At 40.9% G+C, this 20,414-nt stretch overlaps 1 pseudogene; it reads left to right on the top strand.

Moving 5' to 3' along the window:
- The first annotated feature begins 5,293 nt into the window (after positions 1-5,293).
- On the top strand, positions 5,294-5,676 carry LOC113879749 (annotated as a pseudogene).
- Positions 5,677-20,414: the final 14,738 nt, after the last annotated feature.

Below are 20,414 nucleotides of genomic sequence, written 5' to 3'. Positions count from 1 at the left end.
AAAATCTTTGGACTCTGGATTTACTGACTGCAGGGCAGAGTGGCACTTGTCTCTATCTAAAGGAAGAATGCGGTTTTTATTATAACCAGTCTGGGTGGGTCCAAGAAGATATCAAGGGGCTTTTGGAACAGGCCACAGAAATCTTGGATATGAGCTCAACAGGTGTATGGAGTTCTCCTTCTTTCCCTTCTTGGCTCCTGCCATTTCTGGGTCCAGCGATAACTATCTTATTAGGACTCCTATTGGGCCCCTGTATACTCCAACTCCTTACAAAGTTTATCTCCCAACAGGTTCCAACAGTTCCAAATCAAACTGATGTTACTACAAGGGTTTCAGATACAGAACACCTCAACTTAGATCAGGTAGAGAGAGACTTCTGCTCTGCTAGGCAGGTCTACGCCCATGCACAGCAGGAAAAAGTTACAGAAGAAAGAGACCTCTGCCCCAATTCCCAAGAAGTATCTTGAGTTTGAAGTCTCTCAGGGGGGAGTTGTTAGGGGAAGCACACTGACTGAAACCGCCCACCCTGGCCAGGCACCATAGTAACCACTTACATGGATTGTTTTTTGACAGGAGATCCTGGTAAGGAACATGGAACTAATAAGCCACCACCAACTGGAGGAGTTGGGGAAAAGTCAAAAGGAGACACCACATGTCTGACCACTTCCCAGAATCTTTGTTGCTGGCATCCGTCTTGGCTGAGCAATGTATGCACCACCAGGAAGGATTCTTGAGTCAGGATGATTGGCCAAAGACAACCCGGAGATGGATCCCATCACTATAAACCCAAAACTGCAAGCCACATGGCAGAGCAGTTCTCCTGGGTTCCCTTACCCTGCTGCTTTATTTATTTATTATTTATTTATTTATTCCAATAAAGTCTCTTCCTTCTATCAGCACATTTCTCCTCAGACAATTCTTTTCTGGTGAGACAAGGGCCCACGTTTGGGGCCCTGGAGGGGGTCTCCCTTAACACAACAGAAGTAGGAATTTTATTCCCCCTTTCCTTGCTGTTTCTCCTCTTATTGAAGCAGGAGATAGATGGTCTTCAGGCTTGACATTTACAACTGGCCCCCTGTTCATACTTTCACCTTACCCAGAAGAATAACCATCATGGGAGAGTGGGGGGTCTGGATACTAAGTTCTTTTATAGAACAGAGAGGGAGAGGAGTTGAGGAAGTAAAGACCTTATCTTGCAAATATCTCCTGAAATGGCCAACCTTAGGGAGGGAAAGTTTTAATCTCTCACAGGCAGAGAAAGCCACAATGAATGAAAATTAACCAAGTTGATAATATGGATCACAACCTTGTGTAACTCAATGAAACTGTGAGCTGGGCCATGTAGGACAGCCATGTAGACAGATGGGTCATGGTAGAGAGTTCTGACAAAATGTGGTCCACTGGAGAAGGGAATGGCAAACCACTTCAGCATTCTTGCTTTGAGAACCCCATGAACAGTATGAAATGACAAAAAGATATGACACTGAAAGATGAACTCCCCAGGTCAGTAGGTGCCCAATATGCTACTGGAGAAGAGTGGAGAAACAGCTCCAGAAGAAATGAAGAGGCTGAGCCAAAGTGGAAACAGTGCCCAGATGTGAAGATGTCTGGTGGTGAAAGTAAAGTCCAATGCTGTAAAGAAAAATATTGCATAGGATCCTGGAATGTTAGGTCCATGAATCAAGGTAAATTGGAAGTGGTCAAACAGGAGATGGCAAAAGTGAACATTGCCATTTTAGGAATCAGTGAGCTAAAATGGACCAAAATAGGTGAATTTAATTGAGATAACCATTATATCTATTGCTGGGAGCAAGAATACCTGATAAGAAATGGGGTAGCCCTCATTGTCAACAAAAGAATCTGAGATGCAGTTATTTGGGTGCAATTTCAAAAACAACAGAATGATCTCATTTCATTTCCAAGGCAAATCAGTCAATATCAAAGTAATCCAAGTCTATGCCTCAGTCATGAATGCTGAAGAAGCTGAAGTTGAATGGTTCTATGAAGACCTATAAGACTTTCTAGAACTAACACGCACACACAGAAAAAAAGATGTCCTTTTCATCATAGAGTACTGGAATGCAAAAGTAGGAAGTTAAGAGATAACTGGCGTAACAGGCAAATTTGGCCTTGGAGTAAAAAATGAAGCAGGGCAAAGGCTAACAGAGTTTTGGCAAAAGAACGCACTGGTCATAGCAAACACCCTCTTCCAACAACACAAGAGACGACTCAACACAGAGCACCACCAGATGGTCATTATCTAAATCAGATTGATTTTATTCTTTACAGCCAAAGATGGAAAAGCTCTATACAGTTAGCAAAACCATGACCGGGAACTAGCTGTGGCACAGATCATGAACTCCTTAATGCAAAATTCAGACTTAGATTGAAGAAAGTAGGGGAAACCACTAGACCATTCAGGTATGACCTAAATCAAATTCCTTACGATTATAAAGTGGAAGTGAGAAATAGATTCAAGGGATTAGATATGATAGACAGAGTGCCTGAAGAACTATGGACAGAGGTGAGTGACATTGTACAGGAGGTGGTGATCTAAACCATCTCCAAGAAAAAGAAATGCCAAAAGGCAAAATGGTTGTCTGAAGAGGCCTTACAAATAGCTGAGAAAAGAGAAGAAGCCAAAGGCAAAGGGGAAAAGGAAAGATATACCCATTGGAATGCAGGGTTCCAAAGAATAGCAAGGAGAGATAAAAAAAGCCTTCCTAAGTGAACAATGCAAGGAAACAGAGGAAAATAATAAAATGGGAAAGACCAGAAATCTCTTCAAGGAAATCAGAGATACCAAGGGAACATTTCATGCAAAGATGGGCACAATAAAGGACAAAAACAGTATGGATCTAACAGAAGCAGAAGATACTAAGAAGACGTGGCAAGAATACACAGAACTATACAAAAAAGATCTTAGTGATCCAAATAACTACGATGGTGTGATCACTCACCTAGAGCCAGACATTCTGGTATGCAAAGTCAGGTGGGCCTTAGGGACATCACTATGAACAAAGCTAGTGGAGGTGATGGAATTGCAGTGGAGCTATTTCAAATCCTAAAAGATGACGCTGTGAAAGTGCTGCACTCAATATGCCAGCAAATTTGGAAGACTCAGCAGTGGCGACAGGACTGGAAAAGGTCAGTTTTCATTCCAGTCCCGAAGAAAGGCAATGCCAAAGAATGTTCAAACTACCACACAATTGCACCCATTTCACATGCTAGCAAGGTAATAACTCAAAGTACTTCAAACTAGGCTTTAATAGTGTGTGAACTGAGAACTTCCAGATGTTCAAGCTGGATTTAGAAAAGGCAGAGGAACCAGAGATCAAATTGCCAACATCCGTTGGATCATAGAAAAAGCTAGAGAATTACAGAAAAACTTCTACTTCACTGACTATGATAAAACCTTTGACTGTGTAGATCATAACAAACTGTGAAAAACTGAATACCAGACCACCTTACCTGCCTCCTGAGAAACCTGTATGCAGGTCAAGAAGAGACAGAACTGGACATGGAACAATGGACTGGTTCCAAACTGGGAAAAGAGGACATCAAGGCTGTATATTATCACCCTGTTTATTTAATTTATATGAAGAGCACATCATGTGAAATGCCAGGCTGGATGAAGCACAAGCTGGAATCAAGATTTATGGAAGAAATATCAATAACCTCAGATATGCAGATGCCACCACCCTTATGGCAGAAAGTGAAAAGGGATTAAAGAGCCTCTTGATGAAAGTGAAAGAGTTGAGTGAAAAAACCAACTTAAAACTCAACATTCAAAAAAGCTAAGATCATGGCATCCAATCCCATCACTTCATGGCCAATAGATATAGGAACAATGGAAACAGTGACAGACTTTATTTTCTTGGGCTCCAAAATCACTGTGAATGGTAACTGCAGCTATGAAATTAAAAGACGCTTACTCCTTGGAAGAAAAGCTATGACAAATGTAGACAGTGTATTAAAAAGTAGAGACATCACTTTGCTGAAAAAAGTCCACATAGTCAAAGCTATGGTTTTTCCAGTAGTCGTGTATAGATGTGAGTCTTAAACCATAAAGAAGACTGGGTGCTGAAGAACTGATTCTTTCTAATTGTGGGGCTGGATAGACTCTTGAGAGTCCTTTGGACTGCAAGGAGATCAAACCAGTCAATCCTAAAGGAAATTAACCCTGAATATTCATTGGAAGGGCTGATGCCGAAGGTCCAATACTTTGACCACATGATGAAAAGAGCCGACTCATTGGAAAAGACCCTGATGCTGGGAAAGATTGAAGGCAGGAGGAGAAGGGGATGACACTGGTTTAGATGGTTGGATGCTCACTGACTCAATGGACATGAGTTTGAGCAACCCTCAGGAGATTGAGAAGGACAGGGAAACTTGGCATGCTGCAGTCCATGGGTTCACAAAGAGTCATACATGACTGAGCAACTGAACAAAAACAGGCAGGGGGCAGGGATCCCGGAGGCAGGCCATTGGGGATGGGTTGTTGATAACTTACTGTGAATGGTGCAGGTATCCATGGTCTCTGAAGGAGAAAATTTTACTCTGAGACCAAAAGACAAGATCTCAGTTGATCAGAGCTTTGTGTAACAAAGTTTTATTTAAAGTGATAGGACAGAGAAAGCTTCTGACATAGATATCAGAAGCGGGTAAAAGAGTACCCACCTCACTGTTTCACGCAGAGCATTATATACTTTTCAACGGCTGCTGAGGATAGATAAGAAGAATACCTCGAGGTTGTAAGAGTTCCACTGGGCCCTTTCCCAAGGCTTATATCCTGAGATAGCTTCAGTACAAGATTGCTGCTGCTAAGTCACTTCAGTCGTTTCCGACTCTGTGCGACCCTATAGACGGCAGCCCACCAGGCTCCCCCATCCCTGGGATTCTCCAGGCAAGAACACTGGAGTGGGTTGCCATTTCCTTCTCCAACGCATGAAAGTGAAAAGTGAAAGTGAAGTCACTCAGTCGTGTCTGACTCTTAGCAACCCCATGGACTGCAGCCTACCAGGTTCCTCCATCCATGGGATTTTGCAGGCAAGAGTACTGGAGTGGAGTGCCATTGCCTTCTCCACAAGATTAACCAGAAGGAAACCTGAAGGAAGTGTTCCAGGCAAGGCTTTTCTGCATAAGATACATTGTTTTAAGAAACAGATTCACAGGAGAGATTTGTTACAATTATAATCATTAACATAGAGTCTAAGAAAAGTATTTCCATGAGTAAGCTTTGTTCTGTGTATTCATTTGCTCCTAAAGAAAGGCCAGGTCTGAACTATTCAACATGGAGGCGGAGGTCGGTAAGCTGGAACTAATGTTCCAGAAAGCCAACTCTGATCTGGACTATATTCAGTACAGGCTGGAATATGAAATCAAGACTAATTATCCTGATTCAGCAGGCAAGAAAAATCCAGTTACACTTTTAAAGGAATTGTCAGCAATAAAGTCTCGATATCAAACTTTGCATGTTCGCTTTAAACCAATTGCTGTGGAGCGGAAAGAGACTGAGAGCCACATTTGTGCTACTTCCAGTAAGACTATGACCTTGATACAAGAACTGCAGAAGGAAACAGACCTGGAGCTGCTGACTGAAGAAGAGAAAACTGCGGCAGAGCAATTAAGAGCTCACATGTCAAACTTATGAGGAAGAAATGGACTTGCAAAAACGAACTCTAATGGGGAAGAAATCAATCCCAGAAATTTAGGAAGACGTCTTGTTAACATTGATGACTATTGGTCGGGAGATGAAAAGGAGATTTGGCTTGGGTGACTGGTTAGTGATGCCTTCCACAGGAGAGGGGGATACAAGAGAAGGGTAGATATTGTATTAATAAAATTTAGCCAAAGGGGCAGAATGGAAATAAAGAGATTTTAAAAATATATGGACACATGCCTAGTCATTTCAGGCAAGGAAGTCCCAACACCATTTTGTGTCTGGTTTTGTATAACTGGGATAACATAGATGTCCTAACTGACCTATTGCAAAATAATATTATGTACTATCAGTCAGTCAGATGTGAATGAACATGCTTGGGAAATTAAAAGTTAGAATAATATTTGTACTATATTATACATATGTAAATAGGCTTCCTTGGTGGCTCAGATGGTAAAGTGTCTGCCTGCAATGCGGGAGACCCGGGTTTGATCCCTGGGTAGGGAAGATCCTCTGGAGAAGGAAATGGCAACCCACTCCAGTACTATTGCCTGGAAAATTCCATGGACGGAGGAGCCTGGTAGGCTGCAGTCCATGGGGTTGCTAAGAGTCGGACACGACTGAGCGACTTCACTTTCACTTTCATACATATGTAAATAATTTTATTGTTGAAAATTCTGATTGCAGATGTGGTCACATTATTGGTGAGACTGCTAATATGTGACTTAACAGTCTCCCACAATACCTAACTTAGTAGAAAGCTGGCTTTTCTGTGACAGCTTCACTTTTATTTTTGTCCTATTCCTTCTGCCTGCCAATGTTGAGCATGAGCTCTGCTTTCTAATGCTGTTTCAGATTGTCCCTGTCATATTTCAGGGACCTGAAGTATACCTTTGTTCTCCTCTAGTCTGTATTACTGTACTTGTTCAGTTCATTCTGCTGTAAATCTCTATATATGAACCTTCAACTTGTGAACGTTTGAAGACGTAAACGTGTGTTTTCCCCTCAAATCACATAAGTTAGCTCTGTTTGAGGAGGCACTGTTGGGTTTTGAGGCACAGGCCCCGAATGTTGGATGGTACATGAAGGTTGCAGCAGCCATTCAGAATGTAATCCAGTGCTACCGTGGCATCTATGATGAGAAAAAAAGAGCTACCACTCAGACATTACTGGATTGTTCTTTCAAGAAGGTAGACAGAATTGAATCCAGCAAGGAGCCAGAACCTGTGCCATTGGCTGCAGGTATGGAATCACAGCTTGCCCTCTGTCTCCTGTTGCTGATGACCCTTCAGTTCTACCATCTCCCAACCCCCATCCCTCTGCAGTCAGTAACTCTTCTTGTTCACTCAATGCCAGCCCCTGTTGTTCTGTACTACTGTGCTTTTCAAGATACTGTACTTTCAGATTAAAAATGTTTTATTTCTTTGGAAAAAAAAAGAAAGGCCAATTCCTGGGCAAGAAACATTGTTGCACAAGGCTTAAGGAAAGCATGAGCGAGAATGTTCGCCTCCTCCTTAAAGGGCCTTGGACTGCCTGCCTAAGTGTAAATGTCTTCAGGTAGAGGGGCAGGGTTCCCTGAGACAGGTCATTATGTATGATTATAACAAAAGTGGGCTTCCCTGTGGCTCAGATAGTAAAGAATCTGCCTGCAATGCAGGAGACTGGAGAAGGAAATGGCAACCCACTCCAGTATTCTTGCCTAGAGAATCCTGTGGACAGAGGAGCCTGGGGGCTGCTGTCCATAGGGTCCAACAGAGTCGGACACAACTGAAGCGACTTAGCATGCAAGCAGGCATGGGGTTTGATCACTGGGTCAGGAAGATCCCCTGGAGAAGGGAATGGCAACCCACTCCTGTATTTTTGCCTGGAGAATTACATGGACAGAGGAGGCTGGTAGGCTACAGTCCATGGGGTAGCAAAGAGTTGGACACAACTGAGCGACTAACACACTCACATAATAACAAAAGCAATAAAAAGCAAAGGTTATAGTCATATAGATTCATAATGGAGTCAAAATTGGCCCTTCCCTGCAACAACTACAGAGGCAGGGGATGCCAGACCATAATAAATCTTGCTATCCCTCACACATAAAATCCACCTCGACTAAGGGGTGCATCCCCACCCAGGGGATGGCCCTAAGATAAATTAACCAGTAGGAGTCAAAGTAAGATGACTGGCCAAGAAGAAGACAAAGACCCAAAAGACTGTCCTCTTACAAAGAGTTTAAAATTCCCAAACACACGACTCTAGCAACTGCTTGCCCATGCGTCTTTCCACACGTACTCTGCTTTTCTAATACTTTCTTTGCTCTATAGCTTCCGACTCCTTGTCTGATTTTTTTCTTACAAAGAAACAAAGTCCCTAGGCAAAGACTAGGGACTTAGATTCTACACACTGACCCCTGTGTTCTAGAGGTTAGTATTCCTGGTTTCCACCCAGGCAACCAGTCAGGAAACTAAGTTTGATTCCCAGTTTTGATTCCCAGTCAGGGAACTAAGTTCTCATTTTCAGCTGCTGCTTACTACAAGCTACTGCTGTGTGAACCCAAAGTTATTATCTGTAAAAGATGATGAACTCTTTGCTTTGAAATGAATTCTCACTTACTCTGGCATCTTGCAGGAACTCAATGTGTTAAAATTGAATGACTTCTTGGGATTACAGATGCAATACTTGGCTTAACATATACTCGTATGTAAATACCAATGAACCACTCAGGATGACTAGCTCTAGCTGGTTTTTGGTTATACTCTGGACACTAGTTACACTGTACTGGGGGGTCACTGTTCATGCAAGCAGCTGGTTATGATTTCTCTTTCAGGGAATTAGTGTTCTGAAAATTGATCTGGCACAACAGCTTCAGTCAATGTTTGGGAGTGCCCACTAAAAATTTATTCATAACCTGAAAGTTGAGAATTATGTTTTATTCAGTGGGAATTTTTAGAACATCAAGCCCATGAGGCAGCATCTCAAGTGTCCCTGAGAGAACTGCTCTGAGGAGATGAAGAAGAAGCTAGGATGCATAGGATATAGGAGTTGGTGACAAAGGGCAGGACAACAAACGATTCTGGTTAATTATACAAAACCAGATATCCCAAGTTAAGGAATTTAGTGCCTTTCTATATATGGGAAGGTGCAAGAGTCTGGGCTCACTGAAAGCCTTCCTCTGATAGGCATCTCATCTGTGTGGGGCCAATATTGCGTGTTTTCACATCCTGAGGAAACTCAGGGCTGACCTTAGGGAGTGGCTGCAGTCTGACGGCTGCTAGAAGGCAGGTATTCTTTGCTTCCTTCCTGAGTTCCCAGATGATTGACCAGCTCACTAGCACACCTTTGGTGGTGGCTGCTTGGCTGCAACCACTGATGATTGTGACACTGTTTACTGATATGGCAGGCAGTATTACATTTATCAAGAGCAGTTTATTTTTATATATTAACTTAATGGTTAAGATTACTGGTGGCTCAGGTTAGCTAAGCAGACAGTCTTGGGCTTCCCTGGTTGCTCAGTGGTGAGGAATCCACCCGCCAATGCAGGAGACAAGGGTTTGATCCCTCATCCAGGAGGATCCCACATGCTTCAGAGCAGCTAAACCCATGCACCACAACAATTGAGCCTGTGCTCTGGAATCTGGGAGCTGCCACTGCAGAAGCCTGCTAGCCTGATAGTCTGTTCTCTAACTAGAGAGCAGACCCGGCTTGCCACAACTAGAGAAAAGCCCATGCAGCAGGAAAGATCCAACACAGCCAAAAATTAATAAATTAAATTAAAGGAAAACAGTCTTTATCAGACAGTTCCCTGCCTTAGTAAGAGGTGTCAGATAAAGATGTGGAAGCTTCAAGAATGTTTCAGTGAATACCATTTCTGAGTTCATGGTGTAGTTCAGGAATTAAGATACTTGGAGTAGGTATGGAGAAAGATCCCACATTGCAAAGATTTGCTGTTGCTGGCCTTCATAGTAAGTCAATGAGTCATCAATGAATTAAGACAACTTGCATATCATAAAAGTGTCAAAATGCTGCATCTGGTTAAACAGAAGAAAAGAGACTGCTTTATTAGTCTTGTTTACCCACCTTGCCCTGTAATGTTTGCAATCATGAAGATGGAATAAATTTGTAACATTTAGTTTCTATTATATAAACAAAAGTAGTGAACAATGCTTGTCACTCAAGACTTTGTGATAGAGAATAGAAATGACCACGGGTCAGGAAAATAATGTACAATTAAACTTTTACAAGAACAAAGCCTCTCATATACTATTGTGAACTGCAGTGTATTTGTATGTATACATACATATGTGTACATGTATAGTGATAAAGACTATATTCAACAGAAATTTAAGAACTGATTTCAGAGCATGGGTGATTTGTTTTCATTTCCTAATATGTTGCTATTCTTATGGTCTCACTGATAGAAGTTCCTCATTCTTCTTGGCTAGGCGTATATGTTACCTTTGTCCTGTTAATCAGTGTATCATCTCACCTAGCTTGTCCAGAACCATAAAGTTATTTCAGCAAACATTGCGCTCAATATAACTGCTCAGGTGTTATTAACAAAAACAGAACAAAGGTAGTATCCAGGATTCCCATCCGGGCACTGACAATGGTAAAGTAAATGATTGGCCCTAATCCATCACTCCTTGCAACAATACCCTTGCCATAGTCTCAAGGTGGGAGGAATGTATTTCCCCATACTTTGACTTTGAACTTGGTCAGACTGCTTGTTTTGGTTAATGCCAAGTAGGCAAAAGTAATAACGCGTCAGTTTTGAGTGTAGGTCTTAAGAAGCCTCTGCTGCTGCTGCTAAGTTGCTTGACTTAGCATGTCATGTCCGACTCTGTGCGACCCCAGAGAGACGGCAGCCCACCAGGCTCCCCGGTCCCTGGGATTCTCCAGGCACCAGTACTGGGGTGGGTTACCATTTCCTTCTCCAATGCATGAAAGTGAAAAGTCAAAGTGAAGTCGCTCAGTCGTGTCCGACTCTTAGCAACCCCATGGACTGCAGCCTACCAGGCTCCTTCGTCCATGGGATTTTCCAGCCAAGAGTACTGGAGTGGGGTGCCATTGCCTTCTCCGAAAAAGCCTCTACTCTTTCCTTTTTGTGCCTTTGCCTGGTTGTCCAGGAAAATGGAGAAAAATATGTAAAGCTGAACCACAATAATTAATCCATAGATGTGAAGTGAAAAACAGAGCCAGCTATAAGAGAAAATGGTGACTGTTGCTTAAAATAAGTTTTGGGATGGTTTGTTATGCAGCATTTTAAAAAATTATTAAAGTATAATTGATTTATAATAATGTGTTAATTTCTACTGTACATCAAAATCGCTTTATATATAGATATATGATATATATAGGCATATATATAGGCTTCCCTGGTAACTCAGCTGGTAAAGAATCTGCCTGTAATGTGGGAGATCCCAGTTTTATTCCTGGAATGGGAAGATCCCCTGGAGAAGGGATAGGCTATCCACTCCAGTATTCTTGAGCTTTCCTGGTGGCTCAGATGGTAAAGAATCCACCTGCAATGTGGGACACCTGGGTTTGATCCCTGGGTTGGGAAGATTCCCTGGAGGAGTGTGTGGCAACCCATTCCAGTATTCTGGCCTGGAGAATCCCCATGGACAGAAAAGACCAGAGGACTACAGTCCATGGGGTTGCAAAGATTCAGACATGAATGAGCAACTAAAAACAACACAGCATGTATTATATATTATGTAATACATTATATTATATTATATATAATTATATATTTAAATATAATTATATTATATATAATTATATATATATAATATAATATATTATATATAATATAATATAATATATAACATATTATACATTACATAATAAATATAATTATTATTTTATATAATTTATTTATATAATAAACAATATATTGTATTATAATATATATAATTTATAATATAATATATTATAATATATAATTTATATTATAATATATTACATATAATATATAATATAATATTATAACATATAATATAATATATAATATAATAATTATATATAATAATATATAATATTCATTTGAAGGACTACTGCTGAAGCTGATATTCCAATACTTTGGCCACCTGATGCAAAGAACTGACTCATTGGAAAAGACCCTGATGCTGGGAAAGATTGAAGGTGGGAGGAGAAGGGGATGATAGAGGATGGGATGGTTGGATGGCATCACCAACTCAATGGACATGAGTTGGAGTAAAGTCTGCTGCTGCTGCTGCTGCTAGTAAGTCGCTTTAGTTGTGCCTGACTCTGTGCAACCCCATAGACAGCAGCCCAACCGGCTCCCCCGTCCCTGGGATTCTCCAGGCAAGAACACTGGAGTGGGTTGCTATTTCCTTCTCCAATGCATGAAAGTGAAAAGTGAAAGGGAAGTCGCTCAGTTGTGTCCGACTCTAGTGACCCCATGGACTGTAGCCTACCAGACTCCCCCGTCCATGGGATTTTCCAGGAAAAAGTACTGGAGTGGAGTGCCATTGCCTTCTCCTGAGTAAACTCTAGGAGTTAATGATGGACAGGGAAGCCTGGCATGCTTTAGTCCATGGGGTCACAAAGAGCCCGACACGACTGAGTGACTAAACTGAGCACTGACTGATATATATATATATATATATATGTGTGTGTGTGTGTGTGTGTGTGTGTGTGTGTGTATACACACACACACATTGTTCTTTTCCATATGATTTATTACAAGATATAGAATATAGTTTCCTGTGTAGGACCTTGTTGTTTATCCATTCTCTGTATAATAGTTTGCACCTGCTAATTCCAAACTCCCAATACAACCCCTCTTCAACCCCTACCCCCTTGCTGACCACAAGGGGGTCTCTATATCTGTCAGTCTGCTTGTGTTTCATAGATAAGTTCATTTGTATCATATTTTAGATTGCACATCTAAGTGACGTCATATGGCATTTGTATTTCTCTTCATGACTTACTTCAATTAGTATGATAATGTCTAGATCCATCCATTTTGCTGAAAATAGCATTTTTTCATTCTCCTTTATGGCTGAGTAGTAGTCCATTGTGTATACATACCACATATCCATTCATCTGTTGATAGACATTTAGGTTGTTTCCATGTCTTGGCTATTGTAAATAGTGCTACTATGAAGATTATTGTGGCAGTAGCTGATAAATTGTGAAATCTCAGCTTTTCACAAAAGTGTATGCAGCAAAACAGGACTAAAGGAGTTGGTAGCTAAGGAGATTGCAGAGATGGCAATCAAACAATAGTGTTTCTCAGACTTGAATAATACAAAGATCTCTGTTTAAATGACATTCTTGTAGACCCCCAAGTGTGGCCTTTAAAATATGTTAAATATGCACATAGGTAAAACTAGGTATGAGTGCAATTGTCTGGTGTGGTTAGCACATGCTTTAGTTATATCCTTCTTGGGAAGTGGGGTGAGAATTGACCTTTTCCAGTCCTATGACCACTGCTGGGTCTTCAAGATTTGCTGACATATCAAAAACAATACCCTGATGGCATCATCCTTTAGAATGTTGAATAGCTCTATTGGGATTCCATTGCATCCACAAGCTTTATTAACAGCAATGTGACTGACTTTAGTAATCCAGTTCATTAAGATATTTTTTGTATAGTTCTTCAGTGTATTCTTTCTACCTCTTTTTGATCTCTTCAGCATCTACTAGGTCTCTACCATTTCTGTTCTTTATTGTGTCCATCTTTGGATGAAATGCTCCCTTGATATTTCCAATTTTCCTGAAGAGAAGTTATTTCCTGAAGAAGAAGAAGAAAAAGAAGCCATAACAAACCTAGACAGTGTTTGGAAAGGCAGAGACATTACTCTGCTGACAAAGGTCCATACAGTCAAGGCTATGGTCTTCCCAGTGAGTCACATACAGTTGTGAGAGCTAGACTGTAAAGAAGGCAGAATGCCAAAGAATTGATGTGTTTGAATTGTGGTGCTGAAGAAGATTCCTGAAAGTTCCTTGGACAGCAAGGAGATCAAACCAGTCAATCTTAAGGGAAATTAACCCTGAATACTCATCTGAAGGACTGATGCTGAAGACGAAACTCCAGTATTTTGGTCATCTGCTGCAAACAGCCAACTCAACAGAAAATTCCCTGATGCTGGGAAAGATTTAGGGCAGAAGGAGAAGATGGAGGTTGTCAGAGGATGAGATGGTTGGATGGCATCACCCATGTAAAGGACTTGAACTTGGGCAGACTTCAGGAGATAGTGAGGGACAGGGAGGCCTGGAATGCTGCTTTCTATGGGGTTGCAAAGAGTCGGACATGACCAGGTGACTGAACAACAACAAAAATAGATATATATCTCTTAAATTCATATTCTTACACCCTCAGAACAAGGGCATTTACTGATTACATACAAATACATACATATTCAAATCAACATTTTAATATAGTTCCACAGAAGCTAAGTTCTTTCGACTGTTGCATGACTGTGTCACTGGTATAAAAGTTTCTGCTATAACATGATACAAGTTATCCTGAGTGAACCCCATGTTATGAAAAATTGCACACTGAAAATATTGGACTTCTGGGAAAAAAATGGCTTCAAGTAGCGCTAATTTTTCTGGTCCCAAGATACACAAATGGAGGTTGAGCTCTGAGCATAGAAGCCCTCACTTTCCTCTCATCAAATTTTTGCTAAATTTTCACTTGGGACAAGAGTATAAATAATGTTACAAGTTTCTTTTTTTACCCTTTTTTCTCACTAGCCCTTAAATTTTTAAGCCTGTGTCGTTAAATTGTTTGATGCCAAAGCAATCCTATTCAGCCCACATTAAATCAGGAAATGACATTGAAGTCTCATGTTATTGTTAAGTGCTGCACAACAGCCGAACCCAGAACCCAAAGGAAGGTACTCTTTTGAGGTAAGGAACGTGATCAAAAAAAAGTTAACTGCAACCAACTTGTTATTTATGAGGCTATTGATCAGAGTTCCGGAGTTCCACTCAGTGAGGTGGCTCACAAAGGATGGGAGCAGGAAACCTCTTGAAAATTGCAGAGAGAGTGTCTCTGGGTCCTAAATGTAGGAAAAAAAAAATGCCAGAATAATTTTCAATGTCCTATCAGAAGCAGAAACAACAAGTGAACTTGCATTACCAGGAAGGCTGTATGGAGGTAGAAAAGTCCTTACTAGCACATGTCATGAAAAATGTGGGAGCTAAATTCTAATCCAGCTCGGGAAGAATTAGATCCTAAGACGTCCCCACCCGTAGTCCTTCAGTTCTGACTTATGTTCATGTAGCAAAATCCTAATCTCAAAGGGAAACTTGGTGAGGGGATAGATAGAACCTGAATTGCAGACACCAAAGACGTTATCTTTTTCTGAAATTAACTGTAAAATTTATAATCCCATCTATTATATATTTGTTTTACTTCCTGGGTGCCTAAATATCCCAAGAATTCATTTTATAAAGCATCAAGGGCTAATAAGAACTAGGCGGAAGGCAAGGGTGTTTAGATTAAGAATACACGTACTGGGGAGACTTTAAAGATGGTGGAGTAAGACATGGAGATTACCTTCCTCCCCACACATACATCAAAAACACACCTGCATGTGGAACAACTCCTACAGAACACCTTCTGAACACTGGCAGAAGAGCTCAGACTTCCAAAAAGGCAAGCTAATCTCCACAGAACTAAGCAGGGCAAAAGACAAAAGAAAAAAAAAGGAGACAAAGGAATTGGGACAAGAAACTGCACCTTGGGGAGGGAGCTATGAAGGAGGAAAAGTTTCCACACACTTGGAAACCTCCTCATAGGCAGGGATGGGGGAAATTTTGGAACCTCAGAGGGGAATACAGCAGCAGATAGTAAGACAAAACAGAATTCACCACAGAGATGTTTGCTGACCAGCACTTCCCAGCTGGAAACACTTGTTTGCATGCCTGCCACAGCGACAGGAAGAAGACTGGGTGCCAAGTCTCAGGTTTCCCAGGGAGATGACTGGGGTTGACTGCTGTGAAGATACTCTAATATGCCTAATCCTGTACATCTGAGGAGTTCAGGGGAAAGTCTCGGCCTGCCAGGGAAGCAAGAGATCATCGTCTTCTTGTCTGGGCAGGTATCAGATGCCAAAGGGTGGTCTACAAGCAGAGGTGGGGCCAAACCCAAAGCAGAGTGCCAGGGGCTGTGTGACCAAAGAAGAGGAAGGGAATTCATTCCCACAATGGCAGGTGCAGTGGATTAAATCCCCGCAATTAACTTGAAACTGGACTTTGGGGCAATTGCGGACTTTGGAAGCAAGGACAAGCTGGAGTAAGGTCAGATCTGAGTAGGAGTAGACCCTACAGTGCCCACAGCAGGCCCAGAGATCTTTCTAGAAATATTAGAGGGGTTTCTGGGTAGGCAGATCGACTTGAGCTCACTGTGTGGTGAGAACAACTGACACCATAGGATAATATTCCTCTTAAAGTAAAAAGTGTTAGTTGCTCAGTCATGTCTGACTTTTTGTGACCCTGGACCCCACCAGGTTCGTCTGTCCATGGAATTTTCCAGGCAAGAATACTGGAATGGGTAGCCATTCCATTCTCCAGGGGATCTTCCCAACCCAGGGATGGAACCTGGGTCACCTGCATCTCTTGCATTGCAGAGGGATTCTTTACCATCTGGGTTACCAGGGAAGTCCATATTCTTCTTAATACCACTATATATATATATATATATATATATATATATATATAATAGAACAAAATGAAAAAGCATATTTTTCTTTAATATAAAAATGTTTTCTTTCCTTTTGTTCTATTGTTCCTTTTTATTAATCCTTAATTTTTATTTTTACTTACTTTTTCCTTTCTTAATTCTTTTAATTTTAAATACATTCACTTCCCCCTATTTGTACAACATCCTTTCATTGTATTCTATTTTCCTCATGTCTTTGGTTTTGTATTTTTGCTACTCTAGATTTTAGAATCTGTTTTCATTTATGGGTTTGTTTCCTGGCTTGATTGCTCTCTTCTTTTTTGGTTCTTCTCATTATCCTTTCTTTTTTTTTTTTGTGAGTGTGAGTTTGTGAGTTTCTTTTTAGGTTCCCATCAGATTAAAATTGCTTTTACCATTAGTCTTAAGTTTTGGAAAATGCTATGGACAGAGGTGTCCTCTGGCAATGGCACCCCACTCCAGTACTCTTGCCTGGAAAATCCCATGGACGGAGGAGCCTGGTAGGCTGCAGTCCCCGGGGTCGCTGAGAGTCGGACACGACTTCACTTTCACTTTCACTTTCATGCATTGGAGAAGGAAATGGCAACCCACTCCAGTATTCTTGCCTGGAGAATCCCCATGGACAGAGGAGACTGGCAAGCTACAGTCCATAGGGTCACAGAGACTCAGACATGACTGAAACGACTTAGCACACACACACAGAGGAAATAAAAAATGGACAATTAATAATGAACAATATAATTGAAATAAAAAATACAATGGTGGTGGTTTAGTTGCTAAGTTGTGTCCAACTCTTGGGACCCCATGGGCTGTAGTCTGCCAGGCTTTTCCACCCATGGGATTTTCCAGGCAAGAATACTGGAGTGGGTTGCCATTTCCTCCTCCAGGGGATCTTCTTGACCCAAGGATTGAACCCTGGTCTCCTGAACTGCAGACAGATTCTTTACCAACTGAGCTACTAGAGAAAAAATACAATAGAGGTAATCAATAACAGAATAACTGAGGTGGAAGAATGGATAAATGAGCTGAAAGTTAGAATGGTGTAAATTACTGAAGCAGAGCAGAATAAAGAAAAAAGAACGAAAAGAAATGAGGACAGTCTCAGAGAACTCTGGGACAACAATAAGCACACCAACATTCATATTATAGGGGTCTCAGAAAAAAAAAAAAAAAGAGAAAAAGAAAGGGTATGAGAAAACACTTGAGGAGATTGTATTCAAAAAATTCCCTAACATGAGGAAGGAAATAGCCACCCAATCCAGGAAGCCCAGAGAGTCCATATAGGATAAATCCAAAAACAGACACACAAAGACATATATTAATCAACTAATGAAAATTAAACACAAAGAATAAACATTAAAAGCAAGAGAAAAAGAATAAGTATCGTCCTCATAAGGGAATCATCATAAGGTTAACAACTGATCTTTCAGCAGAAACTCTGAAGACTAGAAGGGAGTGTCAGGATATATGTAAAGGGATAAAACAAGGAAAAAAAAAAAACAAAAAAAACCTATAACCAAGCTTACTCTACCCAGTGAGGATCTCATTCAGACTGATGGAGAAATCAAAAACTTTACAGATATCCCACAGTCTGGTTTGCTAGCCCAAATTATTTCGCTCAGATAGCACTCAGGGTATTCAGGCCAGATTCTTACTCTCAACCATGCAGCCCACGCCGCGCCTCCCTGCCCAGCCCCGGCTTGCTAATGGCGGATGCAGGCATCTGCGCTGCTTCTCCGCTGGGGGAGTTACCATAGGGCTCGCAATCTGCGAGTTTTAATTGTTTATTTATTTTTTCTCCCTGTTATGTTGCCCTCTGTGCTTCCAAAGCTCGGCACAGATTCGGCAGTGAGAAGGTTTCCTGGTGTTTGGAAACTTCTGTATTTTTAAGATTCCCTTCCCGGGACGGAACTCCGTCCCTCCCTCTTTTGTCTCTTTTTTTTTGTTTTTAATATTTTTTCCTACCTCCTTTCGAAGAGTTGGCAGTCCAGGTTCGATGCACGATGCTGGATGCTTGGGGCTGGTGCACTGGGACGGCCCAGAGGGATGGTATGGGGAGGGAGGAGGGAGGAGGGTTCGGGATGGGGAACACATGTATACCTGTGGCAGATTCATTTTGATATTTGGCAAAACTAATACAATTATGTAAAGTTTAAAAATAAAATAAAATTAGAAAAAAAAAAAAAACTTTACAGATAATCAAGAGTTAAGAGAATTCAGCACCACAAAACCAGCTCTACAACAAATGCTAAAGGAACTTCTCTAGATAAGAAGCACAAGAGAAAGAAAAGGCCTACCAAAACAAACCCAAATCAATAAAGTAAATGGTAATAGGATCATATATACCAAAATTACCTTTAAACATAAATAGTTTAAATGCTCTATCCAGAAGAAAAAGTATGCCTGAGTAGGTACAAAAAGATCCCTGTATATGCTGTCTATAAGACACTCACTTCAGACCTAGGAGCACATACAAACTGAAAATAATACACTTTTCCCCCAAGTACACATGGAACATTTTCCAGGATAGATCACATTGTGGGTCACAAATCAAGTCTTGGTATATTTAAGAAAACTGAAATTGTATCAAACTTTTTGTCTCACTACAAAGCTATAACATTAGATATCAATTACAGGAAAAAAATCTGTAAAAGACAGAAACACGTGTAGGCTAAACAATACACATCTAAATAGCAAAGAGGACACTGAATAAATCAAAGAAGAAATTTAAAAAAATCTAGAAACAAATGACAATGAAAGTATGACAACTCAAAACCTATGGGATGCAGTTAGAAGTAGTGTTAAGAGGAAAGTTTATAACAGTGAAAGCTTACTTCAAATAATGAGAAAAACATAAAATTAAAAATCAACCAACATTAAACCAATCAACATTACAAATCTAACTAACATTACACTTAAAGCAACTAGAAAAACAACAAGAAAACCTAAACATTAGTAGAAGGAAAGAAATCATATAGATCAGGACAGATAAATGAAAAAGAAATGAGAGAAACAATAGCAAAGATCAATAAAACTAAAAATTGGTTCTTTGAGAAAATAAAATTGACGTACCATTAACCTGGAGAAGGCAATGGCACCCCACTCGGGTACTCTTGCTTGGAAAATCCCATGGATGGAGGAGCTACTGGTAGGCTGCAGTCCATGGGGTCGCTAGGAGTTGGACGTGACTGAGCAACTCCACTTTCACTTTTCACTTTCATGCACTGGAGAAGGAAATGGCAATCCACTCCAGTGTTGTTGCCTGGAGAATCCCAGGGACGGGGGAGCCTAGTGGGCTGCTGTTTATGGGGTCGAACACAGAGTCGGACACGACTGAAGTGACTTAGCGGTAGCAGCAGTACCATTACCCAGACTCATCAAAAGAAACGAGAAGGGACAAATCAACAAAATTAGAAACAAAAAAGAAGGACAATGCAGAAATGCAAATTATCATAAGAGACTATTATGAGCAATTATATGACAATAAAATAGACAACCTGGGGAAAAAATGGATAAATTCTCTGTAAAGTACAACTTTATAAGACTGAAAGAAGAAGAAGTAGAAAATATGAACAAACTGTGAGAGTTGGACTATAAAGAAAGCTCAGGGCCGAAGAATTGATGTTTTTGAATTGTGGTGTTGAAGAAGACCCTTCAGAGTCCCTTGGACTGCAAGGAGATCCACCCAGTCCATCTTAAAGGAGATCTGTACTGGGTGTTCATTGGAAGAATTAATGTTGAAGCTGAAACTCCAATACTTTGGCTACTTTATGCAAAAAGCTGCTCATTTGAAAAGACCCTGATTCTGGAAAAGATTGAGGGCAGGAGGAGAAGAGGATGACAGAGGATGAGATGGTTGGATGGCATCAGCGACTCAATGGACATGACTTTGGGTAAACTCTGGGAGTTGGACAGGGAGATGGACAGGGAGGCCTGGCATGCTGCAGTTCATGGGGTTGCAAAGAGTAAGACATGACTGAGCGACTGAACTAAACTGAACTGAATCACAAATGCTGAAACTGACACTGTGATCAAAAATCTTCCAACAAACATAAGCCCAGGACCAGATGTCTTCACAGGAGA

Source organism: Bos indicus x Bos taurus, chromosome 21 (assembly GCF_003369695.1).
Source record: "Bos indicus x Bos taurus breed Angus x Brahman F1 hybrid chromosome 21, Bos_hybrid_MaternalHap_v2.0, whole genome shotgun sequence".
Lineage (NCBI taxonomy): Eukaryota > Metazoa > Chordata > Mammalia > Artiodactyla > Bovidae > Bos > Bos indicus x Bos taurus.
The sequence above is the reverse complement of the archived record's forward strand: the minus strand, read 5'-3'. Positions and strand labels throughout refer to the sequence as shown.